Raw genomic sequence first — 27992 nt, 5'->3', positions numbered from 1 at the left:
CCGCCACCTCATTGGGTATTAACTGTTCGTGCCAATTTGGATACAACATTTCCGGGAATATGAATCGGGCGTGGTTGTTCCATCAACTGGCCTCCGCTATCACTGGACATAACACCTACGGATTTCTACCTTTGGGGTTCTGTCCAAGACCAGGTTTATCAAACACCAGTGAACATCGCAGCAGTATGGCACGGAATTACTGACGTCATAATATCCATCTCCCACGAAAAGTTGATCAACACATGGGTAGAATTGTAATATCGCCTGATATTCTATAAAAAACGAAAGGATCACAAATCGGCGTTCGTGCGTGTATGTGTGTATGTGTGTGTGTGTGTGTGTGTGTGTGTGTGTGTGTGTGTGTGTGTGTGTGCACAAAAACTTGAATAAGCCACCCGAACTTCAAGATGAAAGATCTGTGTCTTTCTGTCATACTTTCTGGCTTATGCGTGTCCGCAATCAGGGAAAGACTTCTTGGACACTCTGCATACTGACTGAACCGAGCTGACATAGTGATCGAAGAACAAAAGCATACAAAAACGAAAGTCGCTATAAAATGTCAAAAATAAAAATCAAACATAGTATCGTTCATATATATTATTAATATGATAACAAATATATTATACCCCTAATAGGCTGGTACATCCTTTAAGTTTTTTATAATACGTTCGGCAATTGCTGGTTGGAACTCTTGCAGATAATGTCAGTCATCCAGTAAAATGGCACAATTTCTACTAGGTTGCAGCGTTAGAAGTGTCCTAAGGGGGGAAGAGGAATTACAGGAGGAACTGCTGCTCTTATAAGATATGTACTTCACGCAGATTTAAACGTAATCGAGTTACCATTGCTCTCCCTCTTTCGGAGAGGTGATTTCTCTAATCACGTTCTAGAGGTGCGTCATAAAGCGAAAATAATTGAGTAGTTGAAAATTAAGTTGTGATGACTGCTATCTCACGAGGCAGAAACGCAATGACTGAAGAAATCACGCAGATATTTTTCTTTTTTTTTTCTAAATTAAAAACCATTCAAAAGTCAAGATCGCACAAAATATTTTTTATTCAGGACAAACGATTTCAACAGACTTTGCTGTCATCTTCGGGTCTTACACATCTTTTTGTGGTTAAGAATGTTCATTTTACGTTGAATTTCAAGCACAAGATGTCAAGTGGATAAAACTCAGCACCTTATAAACGTTAGTCATCGCTATAATATTTAAAAACACGAAGTACTTTGTCCAAAAGGCCATGTCCATATACATACTGATTACAGACGCTTGTTAAATGATACAAATGCGGAATATGATGGACAAATGGTCCAGTATTTGTCCAGCACTTGTATATGGACATGGCTTTTGGACAAGATGCTTTGTGTTTTTAAATATTTTAGCTACGACAAACGTCCATAATGCGCTGAGTTTTATCCACTTGACATCATGTGCGTGAGGTTCTGGGTAAATAAACGTGTGTTACTACTAAAAGATACTTAAGACCTGAAGATAACAGCAAAGGCTTTTGAAACCAGTTGTCTTAACTAAAAATTACTTTGAGTGAACTTGGCTGTTGAATGACTTTTAACAATTAAAACAGATCTTCCTTCAATACACTCATAATGAGAAAATTCGTTCTAAATTAAAAGCGCATCGACAGTTCCTAAATAAGCTGCAGAATGGCCCCAAACGCATGAGATTTCGTTGTATAGTTAATATACTTACAACGGTGTTTTTAGTCCCGGTGCAGTAGCCAGAGGTTTATTAAAAGACAGTTACATTTTCTAACTTGCCCATATCATGACCAGTCATTCTTTTCACATTGTCAGCTACTTCGCTGACTTATCATTTTTAAATGTTTCCCCACGTCCTCCTAATTTTACAAAGTCACCCTGTGCAGGTATCTCGTACATTGAATATCTGCCATTTACAAACAAAACTGCTTACGTAGTAGACTATAAAGAACAACGTTCCATACTTATCATGTTGTCCACGGTGGAGTCCACTATGTTTCCAGGTAAATACGTAAATGAAAGCGTACTCTATCACATCTATAGTATCCGGACTCCCCTATGTAATGCGGAATTGACCACTAGATATCATTATTGGCGGACCCGCCAGTCTAAAAGGAGGCAGGGAAGTATTGTGTTAACAGTAGACAAACAGTAACTCAAAAAAATGGCTCGGAGCACTATGGGACTTAACATCTTAGGTCATCAGTACCCTAGAACTTAGAACTAGTTAAACCTAACTAATCTAATGACATCACACACATCCATGCTCGAGGCAGGATTCGAACCTGCGACCGTAGCAGTCGCGCGGTTCCGGACTGCGCGCCTAGAACCGCGAGACCACCGCGGCCGGCAAACAGTAACTCAGAACGGATCAGTCATTAGAGCTCAGTGACTTTGAAAGTGGACTAGTCATTGGCTGTCACATAAATAAACGATCCATCACGGACAATTAAACCCTTCCAAAGCAAATCCAGTCGACCGTTGTTGATGTAACTGTCAAGTGGAAACGGGGGTGAACAGTTACCGCTAAAATAAAATCAGGCAAACCTCAAGTACTGACGGAAGGGGCCGTCGAGCACTGTGGAGGGTGCTTGTAAAAAACTGCATGAAATCACTTAGGGAAGCACTCGTGAGTTACAAATTGCTACTAGCAGACCACCTTGCTGAATGATGGCACGTATGGAGTTAAAACGAATAGGGCGAGATGGTCGAGCAGGTGCCTGTGAAGCACGCCAGTGCTAATCGTCGCTTGAAGTGGTCTAAGAGAGGCGCCACTGGACAGTGGACGACTAGAATGAGTAATCTGGAGTGATGAAGAATGCTATACACTTTGTATATTCGATGGAACTGTTTCGATTTGACGAATGCCAGGAGAACGTTGCCTGCCATTATGTGAAGTAATAACACTGGCGTACAGAGGATTGGTGTTGTGGCATGAGCGGTGTTTTTCGTGGTTAGGGTGTAATCCCCTTACGGCGCTTAAGAAAACGTTAAACGCACAGGGATGTGTACAGTGGACAAGCACGACGGAGATGATGCTTCCTTGTTTCAGCCTGACACAGCACCCTGCCGTAAGCCATTGTCCTTGTGGCAGTAGTTTGTAGAGAATAACATTCCTGAAGGGCCAGAATGAGATTTTCACTCTGCAGCGGAGTGTGCGCTGATATGAAACTTCCTGGCAGATTAAAACCCGACCGAGACTCGAACCCGGGACTTTTGCCTTTCGTGGGCAAGTGCTCTACCAAATGAGCTACCCAAGCACGACTCACGCACCGTCCTCACAGCTTCACTTCTGCCAGTACCTCGTCTCCTACATTCCAAACTTTACAGAAACTCTCCTGCGAACCTTGCAGAACTAGCACTTCTGAAAGAAAGGATATTGCGGAGACATGGCTTAGCCACAGACTGGGGGACGTTTACAGAATGAGATTTTCACTCTCCAGCGGAGTGTGCACTGATATGAAACTTCCAGACAGATTAAAACTGTGTGCCGGACCGAGACTCGAATTCGGGACCTTTGCTTTTCGCGGGCAAGTGCTCTACCAACTGAGTTACCCAAGCACGACTCACGCCCCGTCATAACAGCATCACTGCTGCCAGTACCTCGTCTCCTACCTTCCAAACTTTACAGACGTGGTACTGGCAGAAGTGAAGCTGTGAGGACAGGGCGTGAGTCGTGCTTGGGTAGCTCAGTTGGTAGAGCACTTGCCCGCGAAAGGCAAAGGTCCCGAGTTCGAGTCTTGGTCCGACACACAGTTTTAATCTGTCAGGAAGTTTCATATCAGCGCGCACTCCGCTGCAGAGTGAAAATCTTATTCTGGAAACGTCCTCCAGTCTGTGGCTAAGCCATGTCTCCGAAATATCCTTTCTTTCAGAAGTGCTAGTTCTGCAAGGTTAGCAGGAGATCTTCTGTAAAGTTTGGAAGGTAGGAGACGAGGTACTGGCAGAAGTAAAGCTGTGATGACGGGGCGTGAGTCGTCCTTGGGTAGCTCAGTTGGTAGAGCACATGCCCGCGAAAGGCAAAGGCTCCGAGTTCGAATCTCGGTCCGGCACACAGTTTTAATCTGTCAGGAAGTTTCATTCCTTAAGGGCATTGGCCTCTGCAGAGTCTGTACCAGAACCCAGCGGAATAGCGTGAGATGAATTAGAGCGTCGATTTCGTTCCTTTCCTCCAGCGTCCAACACCACTACCGTTTTTGGTTTTGACTCTTTTGGAAGAATTTTTTCACAGACGTCAAGTTCAGGCACCTCGATGAAAGTGTCCCCATTTCAGACTGTCATGAAGGCCAAGGGTGGACGGAGCCCATGTGTATGTCCGTAATACGTGGCAGGATACTTTTTATCTCATAGTGTACACTGGGCGACGTTGTGAAATTAGCGCTGGGCAACGTTGTGAAATTATGAGGATATGAGTAAGCGCTTGAAAAATTACACATCAACGAAAGCAGCTGACCGTATGAAGAAATTGACTATGAACGCAGTACAGCCAAGGCGGATAATAATACTGTCTTTTAATAAATATAGTTTGCTGCATCAAAAATGAGAGGAAGATTGTGAACTAGGTTATTTGCTTCATAGATGTACAACGTTCTGCAGCCGATGTTGAAACAGATGTTTAACACACTTATATAACAAAGTTTCAGATACTGAGTCACTGCTTAAATAGGTAAGATGTTCTTGGGTGACCAAAATACAGCCTTACGAAATCGTCCTGTAACATACAATCAACCTCTGTACTGCATGAAGAAGTAGAATTTTGCAGAGGTTTTTCAAAATTTTGTAAGTTACACAAAAAGAGAATGAGTGCAGTTGGAGAAAGGGAGAGAGTTGGATAGTTGGTCGGAGATTACCTGAACTTTCCTTACACTATTGAGGTACGTGGATCACTGTCTTAAACTTATAGCTGAAGACTACTCCAGCTACATAGCAGGTCTTTAGAGAGAGAACGCTTGCGGCAGTGACGCAGAGAACCAGCGGCCGCCTGACCTGCAGAGAACGGCGGAAGTCCTGAAAGCGAGAGCCCCGGGCCGGACAGTGAAGAAGCGCTTGAGAAAGGGCGACCGGAAAGTCCTCACAAAGAACGGGTTTGTGGGGCGGATGTCGCCGGGGGCTGAGGCCGGCTGAAGACCGAGTGGGGCAGAGTGTGGGGGGGATGGGCGCCACGCGCCCCACTGCCGTGGAGGCTTTCATGTGTCGGGCGAGAGGGACCGATAGAAATCCCAGACACTGTGTGTCACATCATCATCTTCCGCCTCACTCCCCTCCCGCCTCTCGCCGAATCCCTTCCAATAAAAGTCGCCCTTTATATGTCACTGCTGTTGCGCCATTGAATCAGCGCGAACGAATTCCTAAAAGCTGCTAAACTGATACCAAATTGATTCTGACGTAGGCACTTACTACTGCACCAGCAAACCTCCACTTCTTTAAAGAATCGAACTCAAATATCTAAAACAGCTTCAAATGTCTAATTACTTTACAAGTAAATTGATGTGTCAAATATTTGACGTTTGGTATGTAAGCGAGAAAAAAATTGTAAAGGTTCGAAATTACGTTTAAAGGCGGTAAGAGCTCTCATCATCAAATACTCCATGAACATTATCTGGGCAATTTGCGCTCCGTTTTTAGCAAAGACTAATTTTTCGCACATCTCAATATGTATCTCCTGAACTATTAGCCGTACATTGATACAATTTCGCAGCTACATTCAGTGGTATATATGGATACTGTCAGCAAAATGTACTGCAAATAGCATCGGTAGCAAAGAACTAATAAATTAAACCATCACGCCTGATGCTGAAATTGTACAGCATCAACAGTGAAAATATTGTGAGCCATAGACCTTCTTACATTCGTCATTTTGTGGCGAGTGACAGCTATAAAATGTTTCTCAAACATTTGAAATCCTGTATAAAGTCTGTTACAAGCCGCTTAGTGCTCTAGATGAATACAGTATGAGTAATTTGCGCACCATGAATTACGCTGCCTTTAGACATATACACAGTTTCTAACTGTAATACTTGATTTACTGTGATAGACCTTTAACTTAGATTATAGCTCTTAATGAGTAGATTATGACAACGTTTAAATTTTTAAATTCGCTCAGTATTCGTAGAGATTACCGAAAAATTTTCTTTGTCCTGGAAGCCGTTAAATAGGAAATCTGCAACAGTAATTGGAAGACCGTTCCCCGATTTGGTGTCCGGACATTTGCCACGGCGGACATTTGCCACTATTTTACCTGCTCCGAACGGTTGGGTCCCTTGTGTCCCCCTTCTCCTGCTCCTCCGCCTCCTCCTCCTCCTCCTCAATCTCCGCCAGACCCGCAGTAAAGGCACTTACTGAGCCCTTCCGCTGGTTTTCTTAACATAGGACCAGAATCTCTATGGATTTTTCGCCACATTTCTAGAGAGAGTTTCGTTGTGGAAACTATTAAATGCATCTCGCATTCAAATCCGCACCAAATTTCGAGCCACAGTATAACTTCGCAAATCTTGGAGATTTTGCGCTCGTCTAAATTATACTTGCCTTTTTCGGTACTCCTGTAGCAGCTTTCTGTCGTGTTTTGTGTACCATGGGGGATCAGTTCCGTCTGATATTAATTTATTTGGTATGAATCTCTCGAGTGCTGTTGATACTATTTCTTTGAACTTAAGCCACATATGGTTTTCACTTACATAGTTTCGAAGGATTGGAGACTGTCTCTTAGGAAGACGTCAATCGAATTTTTAGTTGCTTTTATAAATATATATATTTCGCGTTTAGTTTTGGTGAATTTCTTTGTTACGGAATTGAGCCTCGCAACGACTGTGTGTTCACTAATTCCTGTACCCGTCGTGATGCTCAGGATTATTTGTGGCTAAGAGGTCAAGTGTGTTTTCGTAACCATTTAAAATTTGAATGGCCTCTAATTGTTCAAAATAATTTTTAAAAAAGCATTTAGAACAATTACGGAAGTCGTTTTCTATCTACAATAGGGCTCTGAAAATGTATTTTTGTCAACAAACGGAAGGTAGATTGAAGTCACTGCCAACTATAATTATATGAATAGCGTACCTATTTGTGATGAGGCCCAAGTTTTCTTTAAACTGTTTAGCAACTGTTTCATCTGAGACCGGGGGTCGGTAAAAGGAGCCAATTATTAATTTATTTCCGTTGTCGAATATAACCTCCGGCCATACTAAGTCACAGGAACTACCTGCTTCAATGTCATTTGTGAGCTGGAACACACATTACATTATTTTTACTTAAGTTGTGCTTCTTGTTTCTGTTGTAGTGGAGGTCATTACAATTACGGCTTTTCCATCCAAAACCTAGTATGCTTTCTTCAAATGTGTGTGAAATCTTACGGGACTTAACTGCTAAGGTCATCAGTCCCTAAGCTTACACACTACTTAACCTAAATTATAGGATGCTTTCTCTGTGACCCTGTAAATACCAGAGCGAAACAATGTAGAACAACATCGTACGGTACAAGCATAACATTCTGTGTTACTTCATTTCCTTGTTTCTAACATTTTAAAACTGTACGTCGACTTTAGATGACATGTCAATCATAGATGTTCTTATCTCTGATTATGAACGTACTTTCAGTCATGTTTTGAATATTGTCCCGCTACACTTCATTAACTAATGTTTCGCGGCAAGGGATATCGAATTTTAGAGAGTAAATTAATATGGGGTATGTCGTTCTTCTGTTCAAACATTCGTATACCCATGTCTTCTTTCCTTATTGTCTTTTGGGCATGCAGTTGTAGTAATTAAAGTAGGCACAAATGCAGCTATCAAAAAGAAATGATTAGCGTACATTCGCATTCTGTTTACAGCGTTCCTTTAACGTACAGACAGAGGGGTCTATATTTATACTTGGCAGAACTAATTACATACTGACATAATGATCGGAATTGCTTTCGTTTCCCAAAAAAATATAAATATTTCGATTTCGGAAAAGACGCTCAGTATTTCACCAAGATGTCGAAGAAGAAGGTCCCTTACGTACTGGTTGTATCGAGTAAGATGTGGAGACGGCGGTTTGAAAGCGGACAGAAGAAGTACGAGGTAGGGCGTCCCTTACCTGAGGGATCGCTACCTGGCGAAGGGGCAAGTGTGGCAAATGTCCGCCGTGGCAAATGTCCGGCGTGGCAAATGTCCGGCATTCCCCCGATTTAGCTGTAACGTAACATAGGGATGTGGACTGTGCAGTATAAATAAAGGATTAATTTTTGAAACCCCCGTAATTGTTTCTCATTGCAATGCTGAAGATTTAAATGTAGCTTAAAGGCACCTATAATCTTCCTCTGCAATCTCTGTTGATCCATTGCGGACATAGATCAGCACCTGGTTAAACAATCATCAAGAAAAATCGCCAAAAAGCCGTACGTTTTGAGAATTTTTATTTTATTTTGACAACCAGTTTCTGCATTTCAGTATGCCTTCTTCAGGCCTCATATGCACTTCTTGTGCAGACACTCAGATAACACTGAATGCCTATACATGAAGTACACATAAATGAAGGAGACGACAGAAGTTTGATAGGGGCTCGAGTATTAGAATCGGAACTTAAAATGTCTTTGGACGACTTAGATCAAATAAGCCTCAAGGGGTGCACACACTGCATCGAAATTTTTAAATCATTGGGGGAAGTGCCAACAAAATCACTAAACACTTTGGTGATTACAATGTTGACTGGCAAATACCACCAGACTTTGGAAAAACATCATCACGCAATTACGAAGACTGAAAGAGCCGACAAGTGCTAGAACTATTGCTGAATCGGCTTAACAGCTCTTACATTCATGCTATTGACAAGAACAATATACAAAATCAAATGGTTCTGAGCACTATGGGACTGAACTTCTAAGGTCATCAGTCCCCTAGAACTTAGAACTACTTAAACCTAACTAACCTAAGGACATCACACACATCCATGCCCGAGGCAGGATTCGAACCTGCGACCGTAGCGGCCGCGCGGTTCCAGACTGTAGCGCGTTTAACCGCTTGGCCACCATGGCAACAATATACAGAAGAATGGAAAAGGAAACTGAAGGTGTGTTAGATGACGATCAGTTTGGCTCTGGGAAAGTTAAAGGCACCAAAAAGGCAATCCTGACGTTGAAGTTGATGGTGGAAGCAAGGCTAAAGAAAAATCAGGACACGTTTACAGGTTTTGTCCATCTGGAGAAACCATTTGACAGTGTAAAATGGTGCAAGATTTTCGAAATACTGAGGGAAACAGGGGTAAGCTTTTATAGAGATACGGGTCGTACACAACATGTACAACCGACAAGAGGGAATAATAGTAGTTAAAGCCCCAGAATGAAGTTCTCAGATTACAAAGGGTGTAAGGTAGGGATGTTGTCTTTCGTCCCTACCGTTCAATCTATACACTGACGAAGCAGTGAGAGAAATAAAAGAAATATTCAAGTGTGGGGTTAAAAGTCAAGGTGAAAGAATATCAGTGATAAGATACGGTAGTGACATTGCTATCCTCAGTGTAAGAGCGGAAGAGTTACATGATTTGCTGAATAGAATGAGCTGTCTAATGAGTACAGAATATGGATTGACGGTAAACTAAGCAAAGATGACAGCAATGAGAAGTAGCAGAAATGAGAATAGCGAGAATCTTACCATCGGGACTGAGGGTCATGAGGTACATGAAGTTAAGGAATTCTGCTAGTTATGCAGCAAAATATACCATATGGAGGGAGCAAAGAGGAGTGGTGAAAATGGCATAGTCTAATAGTCTAATAGCATCAAAAATAGGTCGTAATTTGAAGAACAAATTTCTGAGAAAGTACGTTTGGAGCACAGATTTTTATGCTAGTGAAATATCGACTGTGGAAAAACCAGGAAATAATCGAAGCATTTGAGATTTGGTGTTAAAAATGAATGATGCAAATTAGGTGGATTGATTCGGATTCGGTAAGCAACGTCAAGGTTCCCTGCAGAAATGACGAGGAAAGGAATATGCTGAAAACACTGACGAGAAAAACAGGATGATAGGGTATCTTTTATGACATGGTGGAATAACTTCGATGTTACTGGAGGAAGCTACAGGAGGTAAAAGCTATAGAGCAAGACAGAGATTGGAATACATCCAGCAAATAATTGAGAACGTAGGTTTCAGTTACTATTCTGAGTAGGTCGACAGAGGAGAGAAACTCGTGGGGGGCCACATCTGTCAGAATGATTCTAAAACAACAGAAAAAAGTTTTACATAGCAGCTATCAAAATCTTTCGATGACGTGTAGACTACTCCTCTCAGATTCTTCTACTAATTTCATGTTTCATTGTGAATTACCTGTGTTATCAATCATCAAGACAACGAGAGCATAGTGGAGGAATGATGGTTCGCTATCTAAGTGGTATCAAAGCTGATTTGTATTATAAGGGGAAGATATATATGATCTTGGTACAGATCTTGTTGGAGACCTAGACAATTAGTCAGCTTTTTTATCTCCTCTCTTACCGAACTACAAACTTCCAATCCGAAAGTGCGTAAAGAAATCTTCATTTCTCTCTCTCTTCAGTCTTCCCGCTGCCTATATTTACTACCTCCTAGATCTAAACGTGAAAAATTTAAGTTCTGACGTTGTACAGTAACTTCTTTTTTACAGGCAATTGTTAATGTACATATACTCGTACATGGAGAAATGCATGATACAATACTATCTTATAAAATTATTTATTTTCGAACATTTCACAATGGCAACATCATATTACATAAATGTTTTAAAATATGGAGGGTAACATGGTCATAGTCAAAGTGTATCAGGATGATACAGTTCCATCGTTTCGTTGTTTCCTCAAGACTCATGTACCTCAAGGTCTCCTCGAAAGGCGCGTGTCTGGGTTCGAATCCTGGCCCAGTACAAAAATAGCTGTTGGTAAACCTTTCGGAATGTGAGGTCGTGGTCCAAGAAAACTCTTCTTTTCCTGACGTTTCATCCAGGCCTGCGCTGAACATCCTCAGAGGCGCTCCTTCGCTGAGTTGCCGACTGACCGGTCGGACGTCCGAGAGCGTCATATATACTGTAGAAAAGTGGGCTTGGTCAAAGTAACATGTGATGAGCAGACATAATCCTTGTCAAAGATAAAACTTAACTATCAATTGCCGTCTTGTCAAAGATAAAATTGTCTAGCGATTCAGCAGAGCTAATGTCCATATGTCGCTAAGTTACATTGTCTCATCTTTCCTATTAAAATTATCCTGATGCTTATCAATTTGAATGGTTCCTCCACATAGTCGTGGATAATAATTTAACGTTGTACATAAAATTTGTGTTTCAGAAAACTTCATTTAGTGGTTTCCTAACTGAAGAGCATGCTCCGTTACAGCAGATTTATCTATTTTTCCTAGACGGCAAAGACTTTTGTGCTCTTTTAGCCGTGTATTTACACTCTTCTTGGTAGTTCCAATATAAAATTTACCACACGTACACGCCCAATTTCGTGTACAACACATGTCGGCAGAGGAGGGCATTTATCCCTGACAGATCGGAGTAATTGACTTATTTTCTTTTTTCGTCTAAAGACCAGTCTGATGTCATGTTCCTGTAAAATCTTATCGATCTGATCCGTTGCTCTTTTAATAAAAGGGAGGGAAACTATATTTCTCCGTCGTTGCGTTTCATCCTTGTCCTTCGGTCTTCTGTTCCTTGATTTCAAAAATCTCTTTACCTCTTTTTCTCCAAGCCCCGCTTAAGATGTTTTATTTCAGCGTTGGACCACGACCTCACATCTCAAAAGGTTTACCAGCAGCTACGTCATCCGGTCGTGGAAGCCTTCATTCTATAACCATTACAAAAATATTCATCATGTCATTAAAAGCTGCACCTTGAGCTACCAAACCATACGTGACAAAGAATTATGATTTTTTAATGTCACTTCGTGCAATCTCAACAATAACATAGATGCGTCTTTCAACTCCCTGTCAGACACAATTTCGTAATGTCACTTCAGGTTCTAATATGCCACTCCTAGCTACTCGTGGTAATGAATTCACTGTTTAACGTCTGTTTGTGTGTTATCAACAGCAAAGATTCATGCAGTGCTCAACTCTCAGTCAGCAGAGAACTTTTCGTGACGTTATTCCCAGTTCAGACATGCGCACATCTCACCACTGGTGAAACAGAAGTATATTATACGTCTGTTTGTGCCTAGAAAATGCTATCAGTAGGTGCCGGGTTTGAAGCCCAGTAAAACAAAAATTTTCGTCTCGTTATTTCAGTTTCAGTCATCTCACTACAATTGAAAAAGATCTGATGTCTAATGTTGGACTGTGCTTAATTTACAGTTCGATTATGTGATGGGTTCGAATCCCAGTCTTGCCCGAACCTCACGTCATGTTACATCAAGTTCAAACATGTGCAGAGTTTGTTACCACTGACTGAAACCATGTTGAAAAGCTTGTGTTGTTAGTTAACAGGGATAATAGTTGCTACATAGGAGTAGTGTATCATAGTCGAGTAAGAAAAAAATTATAGCCATGTAGTTTCAAGTCGAGACTTACTGTTTTAAATGTTATTTATTATAATAAATTTGGGTACACAAGCGTTAAACTCTGTGTCTTCTCTAATAATGTCTTCCTGATACTTGCATTAGCGCATTTGCATCTAGCTGGTACCCTTACAGAGCAATGATATCCAGTGGTGTCCTGTAAAACCCATTTTGTACAGTCAATCGACTTAACCGAAATTAGATTAGAGTATCTTCAAGAAAGCTGCATTATGTGAGCTGAATACAAGTCAGGCCAAACCCTATTCAGATCGTTCGGATACTTTTGAGTATGTTAACATTAATATACTGACGAAAATTTAAGGACGAAAGCTACTTTCGTCGACATTTCACTGCCGAGTTGCATATTTCGATGAAACTTGGACAATACATAGAAAAAAAGCCACTATAGTATAGAATAGTAGATAACAAAGAAATACGGTATGCGACGAACAGAATTAACACATCCACTCCAAGACAATAACTACTGAGAAATCATGGTGATTCAAGACGTTCGTCTAGTCATTACAGACGACGAGACAAGATTCTTAAGAAGGCGTGTGATCACCACAATGTATTCTGTGAAAAGTAACTCCATGCTGGCAACAATGTTGGTAAGGAGTTCTTGTCACAGGGCTTTCCATCCCTCAACCAGCGCGGTCGACAACTGCTGGAGGTCGCTAATGCATGAGGATGTGCTGCAGTGCTTCTCCCCAACGAACCCCATTCTTGCTCTGTGGGAGTTTAGTTAAGTGAAAGCGCAGTCCATTTGCCGAATATCGTCTCGTTCCAAGAGCTGCTGCACCTATGCTGTTCCATGTAATCGTACGTTGTCTTTCACAAAAATGTATGGTCCAGGCTTTATCGAGTGCGATCGAACTGTTTTACTTGACAGTGTTACCACGTGAAAGTTAAGCTTAGCACTCCAGTGTACATGAACTTTTTAATTAATAAATTTTAATTAATTCGATATCTATTGAAATGTACCATTTTCCTTACAACTGACTGCCTGTAATGAGGCATTTGCCACTGCACGTCGTCCGCAATTGCTCCAATATTCTCTAATGTGTCCTATGCATATCACTACCAGCCGTATTGGACGTAATTTATTCGAGTCATCATACAAAACCTATTATATCTCCACAAACAGAATGAGTGCCAGTTCTTCTCTTTTTTTTAATACATGTCAGTATAACTTGACTTATACAGTTATCAGAGTACCAAATCTGCGTATGAATTTCATTCATATATTGCATAGCCACATGCGTAAATACATTTGATGTGGTTAATGTTATATATCTCGGATAAAAGCAAGGGAAGGTATGCTATTTTAGGGAATGCATATTCGGAATTCAGCTTTAGCTACTCTGTGTATTTAGGTTAGGAACTAGGAGATTCCGTTCTAAAAATGTCTTAGGAATGTTAAGATTGAAGTAATAAAGTACCCTGACAGGGTAATACAGAAATTATAGACTCATAACATTCGTGATGTACTGAAAGCGCTAGAAAGGAACCACTAAAGGACACATTATAGGTGATAAATAAGTATGTTAAAAATGAGTTTTAAAAATTTGGCCACCGGAAGTTGAAGAACTGATCATAAAAAAGTAAATGGTATTTATAAAGAACCACATGAAAATACCACGAACAACCGTAACATACATACAGAAAAAAGACTTAACTGGATCAGTCAACAATAAGCCATGAAGTGCTGTATTATCAACTTAACAGATAATTATCGTTCATGAATGTGCAGATGCTAATATGTAATACACTACAAAAAATGGGGTGGTGTTCATTTTTATAATACCAAAAGACAGGAATGCTGAGTAATTTTCTTGAAAGTTTGATTTGATGAAAGACTTTTGAGTAACGAAGAAATTTTAGTAGAAAATATAAGGGTTCTAGAATAGACACTATGTCCAAGCAGACGTTTACACCAATGGAAGCCACAAAAGATCAGAAAGCAACAGCTTTACTTGTCTGGTGTGTTATATAATAGACTGTTTGAAATGCAGATGATCAGAAAAAAATGGAGTAAATCAAATGTAATATCGATATACCATAAATGTGAAAAAATGATTTAGTAAAAACAAAGGAACGAGTTTTCCTAAGGCTTCTAACAGTAATTTATTGTGTCAGCATTCCAGACAGTAGAATATAACATCCTCATATATACTTTTAGAATACCAAATGTGCTGAGTATTGAACGAAAATATTAACACATTATATTATTTTATAACATTACATTAAATACAATACAATATTTTATGCAAAACTCCTCCTAAAACTAGAATTTTTTTAAAATTATGGTATACTCTACCGGTAAACGAATTTAATCATCTTGAGTGTGAATAGCCATAAGCGGTATCACGACGTAAAAAAAAATGCATAAATTAGGCCTGACATGTGCAAAAGGATGTAGAAAAAATATAGAGCTATGTTCAATTACTGTTCTGCCACCACGTCCAGGCAGATTAAATTTAGAAGAAAACATAAAGACGAAATGAACATCAGCAGAGAATGAAAAAATGTTTAATACTAATGGAAAAAGATATATTGACCGACCAGGAAAGAGGTGGAGACCATTACAAACGAGACATTGTCTAAATATGCAGTGAAGAAACATATAAAATCGGGGAAGTAAATATCCTCTAAATCAGATGTAGTTAATTCTGGTGTGATTCCAGTGTAACGTTTTTGCTTAATTTGTTCTGAAAGCGGTGCTGATAGACAATAAAAGCGGGTTAAAAGCTGTGAGTTGTCTGGGGAAGTTAACCTTGCTTTATTGAGCAACTGTTTCACCAGGTATCCAGTCTAGCTTACCAAATTCCCAACCAGACTAACATTAATTATAATCTTTTAATAGTCATACGACAACTGGTGATATATATACAGGGCTATTCAAAAAGATGGAACAGATTTCAAACATTTATTGCTTCCAAACTGCAAAAGATAGAAACAAAATTCCAAAGTCCCTGGAAAGAGAAAAGTTCAAATTTTTATGCATTAATTTGAGCAGCATGTGTTACACAATAAATATCAAAACGGTGGCTCATTTCCTGCCGCACACAAAGAAGCTGGTCTCTCTCTACCGAATTCACAGCTTCAACAATGCGATGTCGCAGGCTATCAAGAGTGTCAAGCACGTAACCACACAGATAAAAGTCACAAGGTGAGAAGTCTGGAGACTTGGGAGGCCACCAGCGATGAGAATTTCTCGAAGCACGTCCGACGTTACCTGAATGACAAATGACACTTTCCAGGCTGTTGGATTGGAAGAGGAGATAAGCAGAAGATGAACTCCATCGCCGGTGGCCTCCAAGGTCTCCAGTCCTCACACCTTGTGACTTTTATCTGTAAGGGTACTTAAAAGACCGCTTTTTTTATTCCCCTTATGCTTGTCACTCTTGAAAGTCTGCGACATCGCATTGTTGAAGCTGTGAATTCGATAAAGAGAGGCTAGCTTCTCCGTGTGTGGCAGGAAATGAGACACCGTTTTGCTATTTGTCGTGTAACACATGGTGCTCACAATGAATGCATAAAAAATTGAACTTTCCTCTTTCCAGGAACGTTGGAATTGTGTCTCTATCGTTTGTAATTCGGAAGCAATAAATGTTTGAAATCTGTTCTTTCTTTTTGAATAGCCCTGTATATATATATATATATATATATATATATATATATATATATATATATATATATATAAGAGAATTTAAATAAAAAGAAATAAATCAGTTTATATTTGGAAATTTATTTTAACATTGATCATTGAAATTTCAGCATATTAAACTTGAGTCATAACTAAGCTGGTGCCTTATTTACGACTGTGAAAATGTGAGTTTGTTATCTTATGGAACACATCAAATAGGGAGCCAAGACTGGGAGACTACATACAACACTGCATTCATAAAATAACACACGAACAACGTTGAAACATATCCAAGAGGAAATTAACCGCAACCAACCAATTCAATTTTCACCCAAAGAAGTTACGTTCGTAGCACAATCCTGTCCGTCATGGAATTACCACACACTGGTATACTAAATTCATACTAACTCTCTGTGAAATCTTCCCGAAAAGAATAGCTGAGGGCTACTTTGATGCTGACACCACATGCTTCACGTGGTCAACTTGGTTTACACAAAGAGTGTAAGTCCACAATAATTTTGATAATTAAAATAAATTACATAGAAACGCAATTTACAAAAGAAAAACCTCGAACTGGTTACTATCGTCTTACTATTAACCTGATGGGTCAAACAATTGTATAAGCACGTGGTACTGGTCTCACAAAGTACACCCCACGTGGGTTGAGCATAAAGAAAAGTTGCTATATTGAAAAAAATTGTCAAGACGAGACTTTATAATCTCACAAACATTCGCATTTAAGATTGATGATCTTAGTTAGAGTTACTGATCAACACGTGGTTCCACTTTACTCACAAAGTAGTGACAAAGCAACTACTGGAATATTCTGAACTGTACACTCGAATCACACTGCGTTGCAATTTAAGATAACATTAGATATTTTATAGCTAAACCTGAAATAAAGGTGATTAAATTTTCAGTTAGGCTGAACTTAAGAAATCCGTTGTCCTATGGAGATCTTACCACTTCAGACGCTCGCCGCGGACAGACTGACCTGGGCTCCTACCAAGGGTGCTTCCGTATACAAAACGGAAGTGACCAGAGAGGCAGCTTCTTTTACCAACATGACAAGGGACGGACAGGACCATACTAAGCATAGAAACCTCTCTGCTTTTAGAAAGCGTAGCTACCTGTTCCGACGTTGGTCCTACTGTTCTCTAGCAGACAGGCTTGTCTGCTACCATCCAGCATGCAACTAAAAATACAATTGCTCATTCATCCTCTCACACAGAAGGGAAGGGGGATGACAGTATCTTATCATATACAGTATATAAAAGAAAGCGGATTTAGGTTCCATATGAGACTCTGTGACATGAATTACATATAAACTGTGTTTTAAAGTGTAGTAGTGTGACAGATCGTTCTTGTTTATGTGTAAAAGTAACACGTTCCACAACTCAGTCTCCCCCCAGATAGTCAGAAACGCCACAGTAAATTTAGAAGAGGAATTTATGCCGTAAATGACAACAGATTTAAGAAATTAACATGAAAGGAATCCAACAGAGACCTTTCACCAGTTAACAGGCCTCTTCTATTTTGGCTTGTGCTCAATATCTAAAGACTTAAATGACGACTGACGTTGAACTGTAATACTCTTTCCTTTTTTAACAGTTGTAGAAACCACCCTATGACCTCATTCTTTTTCTCTAGTGACGTTAATAAACCGAAGTAACTGAATCACGTTAAGGAAGTATACGCGGGCCCTTGAAGAAGAAATGAGCGGATATTAAAAGTTGTCCTTCCTGTTTGGCCACAAATGGCTAGATAACAGTTCAAAACAAATTGTTTAAGATACATGAGTAAAAAAAGTAGCAGGAAGCTACGTTCAAATCTCTCTTAATTTTCAATAGTTTTGCCGAAGAAACTGAAAGACAGTCATGTTATGGAAACAAAACGATTGAGAGGCACTTGAAAATGGATATCCTTTTTAATACGATGTGCGTATTCAGAAACACATGCTGTGGTTTTCTAAAACAGTTTCACTTTTTAATTAAGTCTTTTCCACAGTAACTATTTACTGAGCACGGTACTCTCAAGTGGACAGCTTTGTAGATAATAACTCGTTTCGTGTTTAATCTCACTCCGGCTCCACTACCACGCCGTGTTAAAGCGCTGTGCAGCCAGAGGCTCATAAAGTAGTGTTATCTCAGTGTTAATGGGAGTACTACTAACTGCTGCTATCTCCTTGCGACTTACTCGACTTAGTAATGGTCTTACTGCGACTATAACCTGCTTATGTGACCTAATGTTGGAAAGTACGTGCAGACTCCGAAATCTGGCCTCGGTTATCGCCAACGTGCTAGAATTCCATTGGAAAGTGGTGCAGGAAAACTGCCAACACCTGCGTTAAACACCTATTAATTCTTCAGTGACCAAAGCGTTGAAGGGTAATGAACTATTTTCACTGCCAAAAAGCAATAAAATGACTTGCAGTTTGCAGTAGAGTAAGCCTCACGTAAGAGGGTAATGCTGGCATTGCCGTCATAGACTAAGAGCAAGCCAATAAAAATAAAATTTCCGTTAAAAGCATATTGGATGTATTTCCGCGTCATGTTATAAAATACTGGAATACTAAAATGTACCTACGTTACGGTTGAATTTCGGCGGTCTTCCTCAGGGCAAAGACATTGGGGAGGACGACGGTTCAATCCCGCGTCCGGCCATCCTGATTTAGGTTTTCCGTGATTTCCCTAAATCACTCCAGGCAAATGCCGGGATGGTTCCTCTGAAAGGGCACGGCCGACTTCCTTCCCCATCCTTCCCTAATCCGATGGGACCGATGACCACGCTGTCTGGTCTCCTTCCCCAAAACCAACCAACCAACCAACCAAAGACATTGGTGCAGATCAGTACTCTAGTATTGCACAAGCTGTCGCCGCAATATGGCCAGAATGTTCCCAATGAGATTGACACCGGCAGCGAAAGGCTACGTATTTATATCAATGGTAAAAATTCTAGTCAGCTGTCCTATACCGGCTGAACACAATTTATTTAGATTATATGTGACGATTAAAAAATGTGCATCCTTTAATGGGTGGTTCTGTTTCTGAAATAAAAGGCTTTCAGCTGTACATGAACTTTTGCAGGAACACTATCCGTTTCGTGGCGTCAAATCACATCTTCAGAGGTACATACGCGAGTAATATGGGAAGGGCGGGGATTCAACCTTACCGTAACAAGGCTTAAATGTTTTGCTGACGTATGTACGGCTGAAGATGTGATTTAGCATAACGAAACCAGTCGTGTTCTTGTAAAAGTTTATATACAGCTGAAGGTGGGTATATTTCAGAAACATAGATTACTTCAGCTGCGGTTGGCCTCAACAGAAAATTATTAGAATCTAAACTAACCTACTGGGTTGGTTCGTGGATTTGACAGGTTCGCGTACTGTCAAGGCGAAAGATAAAAAGCAATATCTATGTACGGTGAAACCTGAAACACCATTGGTAGACAGCAGCAATTACAACTCAAGTACTGTTATTTATAAATCAAAATAAAGAAGCGTCAATAATATCTTTGTGAAAGACATAAATATTATTAGCATTAGCCAGTGTGTAGCCTTTTGCCAAAAGAAGACATCAGAAATAAGGGTGAAGCGTCGCATCCAAAGATTCTGGGTGGTTCGGCTCGGTACAAGAGCCCGTGAACATCAGTTTTTGTTGGTTATACTTTTGCATGGAGCCACAGTCATATATAAAACTTTCTGAAAATTATAACCGCCGTTTGACTGTATAAAAGATTTCATTTCACAATCTAGATTTCGGCCTTAGGCTATCATCAAGCAAAACAACTTCAACAGATTGTAGCATACTAAAAGTACAAGTATAAGAAAAAGTATCAGAAAAATAGCAGGGCAAAGAGTTAAATCAATACATGAAATACATGATTTGATCTGTTACTTACTTGAATAGAACCCAATTCGTCATCAAAACATGTATCTTAGGTTATATAAAACAATTTTGTCAAAGGTACATGCGAGAATATATGTGTAATATGCTAATTAACTGGCAATTAACATGACTCACTTGATGAAGTTGTGCAATAAGTGAGTCAAGTGAATCATGATAAATGCCAGTAAATTAGATATTACACAAATGTCCTCGCATTTACTTTTAACAAAGTTGGTTTATATAACCGAGGTATACATGTTTTTACCATGTACTTGGGTTCTACTCAAGTCTAATGATTTATATTTCGTAAGTAAGAGAACAAATCATGCAACCCATACATTGATTTTTGGTACTTAATCTGATATTTGTACTTTTATTGCGCTTCAATCTGTTGCAGTTTTAACACTTGATAATAGCTAAAGTCGAGATCTGGATTGTAAATAAAGCCTGTTGTATAATCAAATGGCGGTTATATTTTTCAGAAAGTCTTATCTTTGTATCAGTTCACTTCCATAAGAAAGGTCTTCCGAAAATCTGGAGAGAACACTTATTTTACCTGTAACTGGAAAAAGTATAATCGCAATAACAAATATGTGCCAGAATCAATAAATATGAAAAAATTCCCTAATTTTGGGAAAAATTAATCGACAGAACTTAGTTCGAAAAATTTCGTCAATCTCCATGGAAGACAAATTATTCTCCAAACGACTATTTGCATTTTTTGTAGCCCAAGATGTAACCAACATATTTCTAGCACAATCCTCTATGTTCAGTTAAAAAGGTTTATTGTTGTTAGTTTGGTCTACAGGCCAAAGACTGTTTGGTACTGATACCTACGCTAGTCTAGCGTGTGCAAGCCTCCTCAGCTTTGCAAAGGACCAACTACTGCAATCCACAAACATTAGAACTCACTTCCTGCAGTCAAGCTTTGCTTCCCCCCCCCCCCCCCCCCCCCACACACACACAAACACACACACGCATCCCTCCATTACCAAATTAATTCTTCCTTAATGGCTCAGGATATGTCAGAACGTACCCTTGTTTTAGTCAAGTCGTGCGACTAATTTCTTTTCTCCCCAATTCCATAAAGCTATCCAGTCAAACGATACAATAAATTATCTTCAGGACAGACTTCTCAAAGTTTAAATGTACTTTATATGCTGAAATATTTCTCCTTTTCAGAAACTCATCTTTAAAATTCTTTCAGAAACTCTATTTTGTATCTGCTGCGCTTCGGTCACCGTTGCTTATTTCACTTCCAGTGAGCAAAACTTATCTACCTTCAGAATTTCAATATTTGGGGATACATATTCAGGATAAATTTATTCTGTGCACCAAAAATATTCCCCCCTTCATTCTTAAAATCATCGTTAACAGCTTAGAATACTAAAATCGACTTTACAGAAAGTCTTATCTAATTGTTTCATCAGCCAGTTACATTATGAAAATTAAGTGACATTCACGAAGACAATATTAGGTGGTAAAAGCCTTCAGTAGTCCCCATTTATACATGAAATGGCTCATTTAGCTTTTGATTCGTCGAAACAGTCTATAACATGTCTGATAGCCAAGAGACGCAAAATATTTGTAACTTCTACTACAAAGTGTGGAAACAATGAATGTGTGTGAAGCCAAATGCAGAGGTTCCGTGGAAGGTACGTAACAGAGATACACAGTACTACAGCTGAGCCAAGTCGGTTCCAAAATACGGGGGCTGGAACTTCAATAGTGGCAACTATTTATTTACAGCTCGTACAAAATAGATACGTGTTTCAGAGTTTTATTGGCCTTCAAAGTAGTCTCCATCATTGTGTATAACCCCTTGGCAGCGATGTGGAAGTCGTAGGATACTCTTAGCAGTGCCAGTTGTGTTGACAGTTCGAGCGGAGCGGTCTATCGCCCGACGAATTTGTGGCAGTTCTGAAGAGAATGCCGTGAAGTGTTTCCTTCAGTATAGAAATCTACAGTAGTTGGACTCACGAGGGATTAAGTCGGGGGAGTGCAGTAGGTGTTTTAGCACTTAGCTGCCCCATCAGTCAAACAAATCTGTTAACAGCATACACTGTACGTGCTTCAGCATTGTGCTGCAAAATGATGGTCAGGTTCTCTGGTTCTGCAGAAAGTGTCATCACTTCTGTCTCGACGCTGTTCATTTTTGAAACACGATCTACGACGAGCTTAGAGACAGAAGTGATGACACTTTCTGCAGGACCTGACCATCATTTTTCAGCACAATGCTCAAGCACGTACAGTGCATGCTGTTTCTGATCTGCTTGATGTATGGGGCTGCTAAGTGCTATACCATCTACTGCACTCCCTTACTTAAGCCCTCGTGAGTTCAACTTGATTTCTAAACTGAAGGAAACATTCACGGCATTCGCTTCAGAACTGCTACAAATTCGTCGGCCAATAGACCGCTCCGCTCGAATTGTCAACACAACTGGCACTGCTAAGAGTATCCTACGACTTCCACATCGCTGGCAACGGGCTATTCACAATATTGGTGCCTACTTTGAAGGTCAGTAAAACTTTGAAACACGTATCTATTTTCTACGAGCTGTAAATAAATAGTTGGCACTATTAAAGTTCCAACCCTCGTATTTATTTTTTATTAACCTATCAAAAGCACTCGACAACTACGGCTATAAAGTTACATCGTTTTAGATATTTCTACATCGTTGGTTTTCCTCGGAGCAACGTAACTGCGCTGTTCATTATGGAGCAAAGCGTCGTAAATAACAACTTAAGTTCAGTGACTGGTCGCATTGTGTATCTCATATTCTGAAGAAAACTACATAGCACTGATAAAAATGTATCATAGCTCAAGTAGTTCAGTTCTAGGATGGTGTTTCTTAACAATTACTGCTGAATCACTCTATCAGAGGCGTTCAACTGAAAAGACATGCATGGTGAAGGAAAAACATTGAACGAAAAGACATTTGTGCTGAAATATATACGCTGTTCTAAAAGCAGAAGCTAATGTCGTCTGTACTTACCGCAGTCACGTTCCAGATGTTCCCGTGGATGCGTCAACGTTTCCCGCCTGTCAGGACTTCCAGTATTCGCATCACCTGTGGATAATGTGCCTCTTTTCATTTTGTATGCTAATCATCTACATAAAATAAAGTACATACGGCGTTTGCAATTAATAATAAAATGTATTAGCAGTCACTTTTTTTTAAACGTCCTAGGTGCAAGACATTTCTTCTAGCTACTGTATACGGAAGTTTGAAAGACAGCACCACCTCAAACTACTTCACCTTCATGGAACTAATCATGTAACAGGTAAAGGAACATTAGGTAACTTAACAGTTAGCAATATCTTTCATGACACCCGGATGTTTCTACAACTAAAGATTTGTTAATGTTTTCAGCTATATATAAAAAAAGATAACTTCGAGTTTAGCGACATTGTTGTCTTCCACTTCGTATATCCATATCATTTCTTAATTTTGTTTTATTGGCTTCTGGGTGCGCCAATACAGGACTGCCTTTCCACGAACTGCTAAGAAATTTAATATATAAATTTCATTGACATTAAAGGTAATTAATAAGTAAGTATAGTGTGTAAGGTATGGGGGGTTTGGTTTTTTTTTCTTTTATCTTGAAATGACAAATTTAATGTCGCAATATTTCTCACCAAATTACAGCTTTTCACACAGTTTTCAATTCGCTAACATAAAAACAGCGCAATGGATAACAACGCATCTTGACAACATCAAAAAGTGAAATAAGTTTATTCACAACAATGTTAAATACTAACTCTCTGAAAGAACATTAATCTTAAGCACAATATTATGAAAGTTTAATTGGAAGTTTCTTTATATTAATCCTAAGCACAATAATATGAAAGTCTAATTGGACGTTTCATTAGAAAATTGCTCCTACACATACGTTATGATGTTGGTCAGTATTACAGAAATCGACCAATGCCGGATCAAAGTTTGGTACTATTTAGGATGACAATCAAGTCTACAGTGGATGGTTAGTCAAGTGACAAATTTGAGGGCAAGATTACCCAATGCAGCTCGAGTTTACAGTGGGCGCAAGCTGGTGAACCAACAAAGTTTACGCCTCTGCACGCGGTATTTACCTTAAGCTGCGACGTGCTGCTGTCTGTAAGGACGCTCTCTTCCACTGAAATTCCTACAAAACTAATTTGGTCTTTGCTGGACTTTCCAGCAGAAACTTTCCCTATGTTTCTCGTTATGCGAGAAAAAATGTATTCAGCCATAGTCTCATTATGTGGCGATATACAAGCCCATGGTTGGAGCAGCGTGCATATTATAGTGCCCTCTCAGTTCTCGCTAGAACAGTTAACTAATTTGGCGGGTTCGTTTCTCCACAGCTGGAGCTAAACATTGCTACAGCTAATTTTAGCTGGAGTGCAGCCGCAGTGAGTGCAGTGTCCACGCCAATTTCTTCTCTGCGTCGTATGGAGCGTTAAGTACTCCGTTCTGCACTTGACGCCAGTTCAGAGAAGAGTCCCACAAAATTTCTCTCTTGTCCTACTTATGGCAGAACTGCCTACCTCCACTTGAGTTCCTTTTTCACGTCACAGCTTTTTTCGACCAATACAGGCATTCCTCTTATTTTTTATAAAACACCCTCTACCAATCGCATCGTCCCTTCTATCAAACTGTGTCGGAACTTCAGTGGTATTCTCCTTCCTAGTGAGTTTCTGCCAATCGGACGTTTTGTGCCAGTTCTAGATACCTAAAGTACATTGACCTTTCTGTGTGTCGCACTCACTGGACGAAAATCCGTCACTTGATTTTGTTCATATCCCGTTGGAATTTCGAAACACAGTTTTCTAAAGCTTCTTCTCTGATCTTGTACCAATGCCCTCGCTACAGGCGGCCCTCCAGCTTGAATCACCTGGCCCGGGGTCGCTGTCCTCTTTCCCGCCACCTCTTTTTAAGTGATCGCCGGCGTGACTCCCGCAACGCGGTTTCGCTACGTCACTGTGGAGCTGGCTTTTCAAAACTGAAAGCGACTCGAGTCGTGTTCCCTGTTGTACCTTCCGCTCAAAGACATGCATTGTATAGGAATGGTGTGTTAATTACTGTCGATTGACTGTAATCCCTATTTGCATTACATATTGATAGGCAAATGTTCTCATAACTGTCGATTTGCGTTAGGTGTCATCTTCACCTTCACATTGCGATTTGTAAAGGTCTCATGTAAGGTGCGAATCTGACCATTTATTCTGCCAACTTGCAAGTGACCAAAAAGCCTCTGCGACTTATCTTAACAAAGCCAAATAACCCCCTCCCCCCCACAGACACACCTACACACAGTCGGACACACATATACAGTCGCAGCACACACACACACACACACACACACACACACACGCGCGAGCGCGCGCGCGCGCGCCACACGTTCTAGGGAAATCTTCTTTCATTTCGAGAAACTCTGTAACAAGCCAGTCTGATTTCTTTCTGCGTCTAAGAACAGCCAAACAACGTTACATTGATATTGTGAGTCCCCCCACATTCGCAGTGCTGTGATCGTATGGTCTGACGCCTATGGACGTGTCGCTGCTAGCAGCAATGGTTGAATTTCAGTCTGCCGACGATCATTACGAAACGTCTCTTCTTTGCCAGTGAATTTACGTTTCATTACGCACATTTCGGAGTCCCACGATGCATCCGGATATTGTTGCTGAGTAGTCAGTCCGAAGACTGGTTTGATGGAACTTACCACTCTAGTCTATCCTGTGAAAGCCTCTTTATCTCCGTATAGTTACTGCAAGCTGCAAACGCTTGCGCGTGTCAACTGTATCCTGTTTTCCCACTCCCTCAACAATGGCCCCCATCTCACCGCCCGCATCTCCATTGTCAAAATGACGACTCCTTGATACCACAAGATGGGTTCTGTCAACCAAGCCCTCGTTTAAATCGCATTATGCAATATATTCCTTTTCGCCCCCGTTCAGTACAACAGCTCCTCAAGAGTTAACTCATCCGCATCTAATCTTAAGCGTTCTTCGGTAGCGCCATATTTCAAAATGTGTTCTCGTCTGAACAGTTTATTGTCGATGTTTCACTTCCGTAGAAGACTTCACTGCAGGCAAGTATATTGAGAAAAGAGTTCCTAACGTTTAAAATTTTATATCATACGTAAAAAAATTTCTGTTTCTCAGAAATGATTTTCTTGCCATTACCAGTCTGCATTTTATATCGTCTCTGTTTCGGACTCTGTCACTTCTTTTGCTTCCGAATAACAGTATTCACCGACTACCTTCAGTACTTACTTTCCTCATCTAATTTCCTTGACACAGCGTGATTTAATGTTGCTATACTTCGTTATGTTTGTTTCAGTTTTATTAATGACCATCTTACAGCTTCTTTTCAATATACTATCCATTCGTTCAAACTATTCTTCGAGTCCTGTACCGTCTGTAACATAATTTCAGTCTTACTGTCAACTGAGAGAGCTGGCGCAGTGGTTAGCACACTGGACTCACATTCGGGAGGACGACGGTTCAAACCCGAGTCCGGCTATCCTGAGTTAGGTTTTTTTGTGATTTCCCTAAATCACTCCAGGCAAATGCAGGGATGGTTCCTTTGAAAGTGCACGGTCGATTTCCTTCTGCATCCTCTCCTAGTCCACATTGACAACAGTGGCATATATCAGTCTTGCCGAAATAACGGATAGCATTTTTTGTATCAGAAATCTCGTTTTGGATGATAGATGTGTTTATACTTTCCAAAAACCAAATAAAATTATCAGAATGTATCACATTTCGATGGTCTTCTGCTTCTACGTACCATTCGATAAAACGAAGAGGCAAGCTGACTGCGCACGCTTCGTCTTGCTGACTTAGATAGATATCAAGATTGCGGCGTATGAAATCGAACGCGAAACACAGTCCATTTACTTTTATGTTACATCTTTTGTCCTGTAAAGTCCTTTTGTCCACCGGGTAATACGACCTTGTTGCTGTTGAAAGTGTTACCGCGATAAGGCAGGGGACGATTCGTGCTCAGGAAACGCTGACACTCCAGTTCAGTAAATCGCAGCAGTTTCCTCCATGAAATGAGGACAAATGTCTTAGAGTAGCTTCATACCATATTTCTTTATGTTCGTAGCTCGAAGATTTATACCACACTAAATTACTTGTCTCTATCTGATATCAACGTAAGCTCTACAGCTGTAGAAATGAACTCTCAAGATCTGTGAACTTCCAGCTTGATGGCGGACAATTGGGTCAGCAACTTACTTTTATTAGAACTATTATTTGTAATTCTGTCGAAGTTGCAGTGGGAAAGAATCCTTTATTTGAGGTGACTGTTGTCGGACATGACGTCCACTATCAAACCATCCGCTACAAACATATTACACCAGTAGTTATTAACTTTCTTTACACTGAACAGTTTCACGTACAGAAGATGTGGTCCTTGCTTTTATACACGAAACTGCGTATCTTCGTCGTACATACTGACAGGCAATATCGCCAGTACATTTGAAATATAGCCACAATAGGGAAAAACCAATTTTCAGCCTATTATCAGTGGTTCTTGCCAAACGGCACCAACTCTACTGCTGTAACAGCTTAAAAGTGAATAATCAAGAGGCCGCCAGAAGTAGCAAGAGAACCTACGCCAACTCTAAGACACCGTGTTTCAACTGCCAATGATATTACTACATATTGTTAACCAAATAACAGAATTATTTCTTAAAACTTACAACTAATTGCAGTGTATTAATAAAATATAAAATTCTCATCACGCAGTTTAAATATACAGCACTATACTACAACGCAACTGTAATCACATAGTAAAATACTTAAACAAAACTAAATAGACGTCATGTAGTAAAACAAAAATTTTACGAAAATGTTATGAGAAATGACTGTTGTTATTGTTGTGGTCTTCAGTCCTGAGACTGGTTTGATGCAGCTCTCCATGCTACTCTATCTTCTGTAGGCTTTTTCACCTCCCAGTACCAGC

General features: G+C 40.1%; 1 protein-coding gene across 3 annotated transcripts in view; it reads right to left on the bottom strand.

Annotated features, from left to right (window-relative positions):
* The window catches only part of LOC124616497 (parathyroid hormone/parathyroid hormone-related peptide receptor-like), a 759731-nt gene that overhangs the window by 475945 nt on the left and 255794 nt on the right, over positions 1-27992 (bottom strand). For all 3 annotated transcript variants that reach the window (XM_047144855.1, XM_047144812.1, XM_047144835.1), the window contains exon 2: positions 23031-23105. The gene's annotated coding sequence lies outside the window, so the exon portion shown is untranslated. The remainder of the gene's footprint in view (positions 1-23030; positions 23106-27992) is intronic.

The sequence above is a fragment of the Schistocerca americana genome, chromosome 1 (genome assembly GCF_021461395.2).
Source record: "Schistocerca americana isolate TAMUIC-IGC-003095 chromosome 1, iqSchAmer2.1, whole genome shotgun sequence".
Taxonomy (NCBI): domain Eukaryota; kingdom Metazoa; phylum Arthropoda; class Insecta; order Orthoptera; family Acrididae; genus Schistocerca; species Schistocerca americana.
Note: the sequence above shows the minus strand (reverse complement) of the source record. Positions and strands in the feature narration are given on the sequence as shown.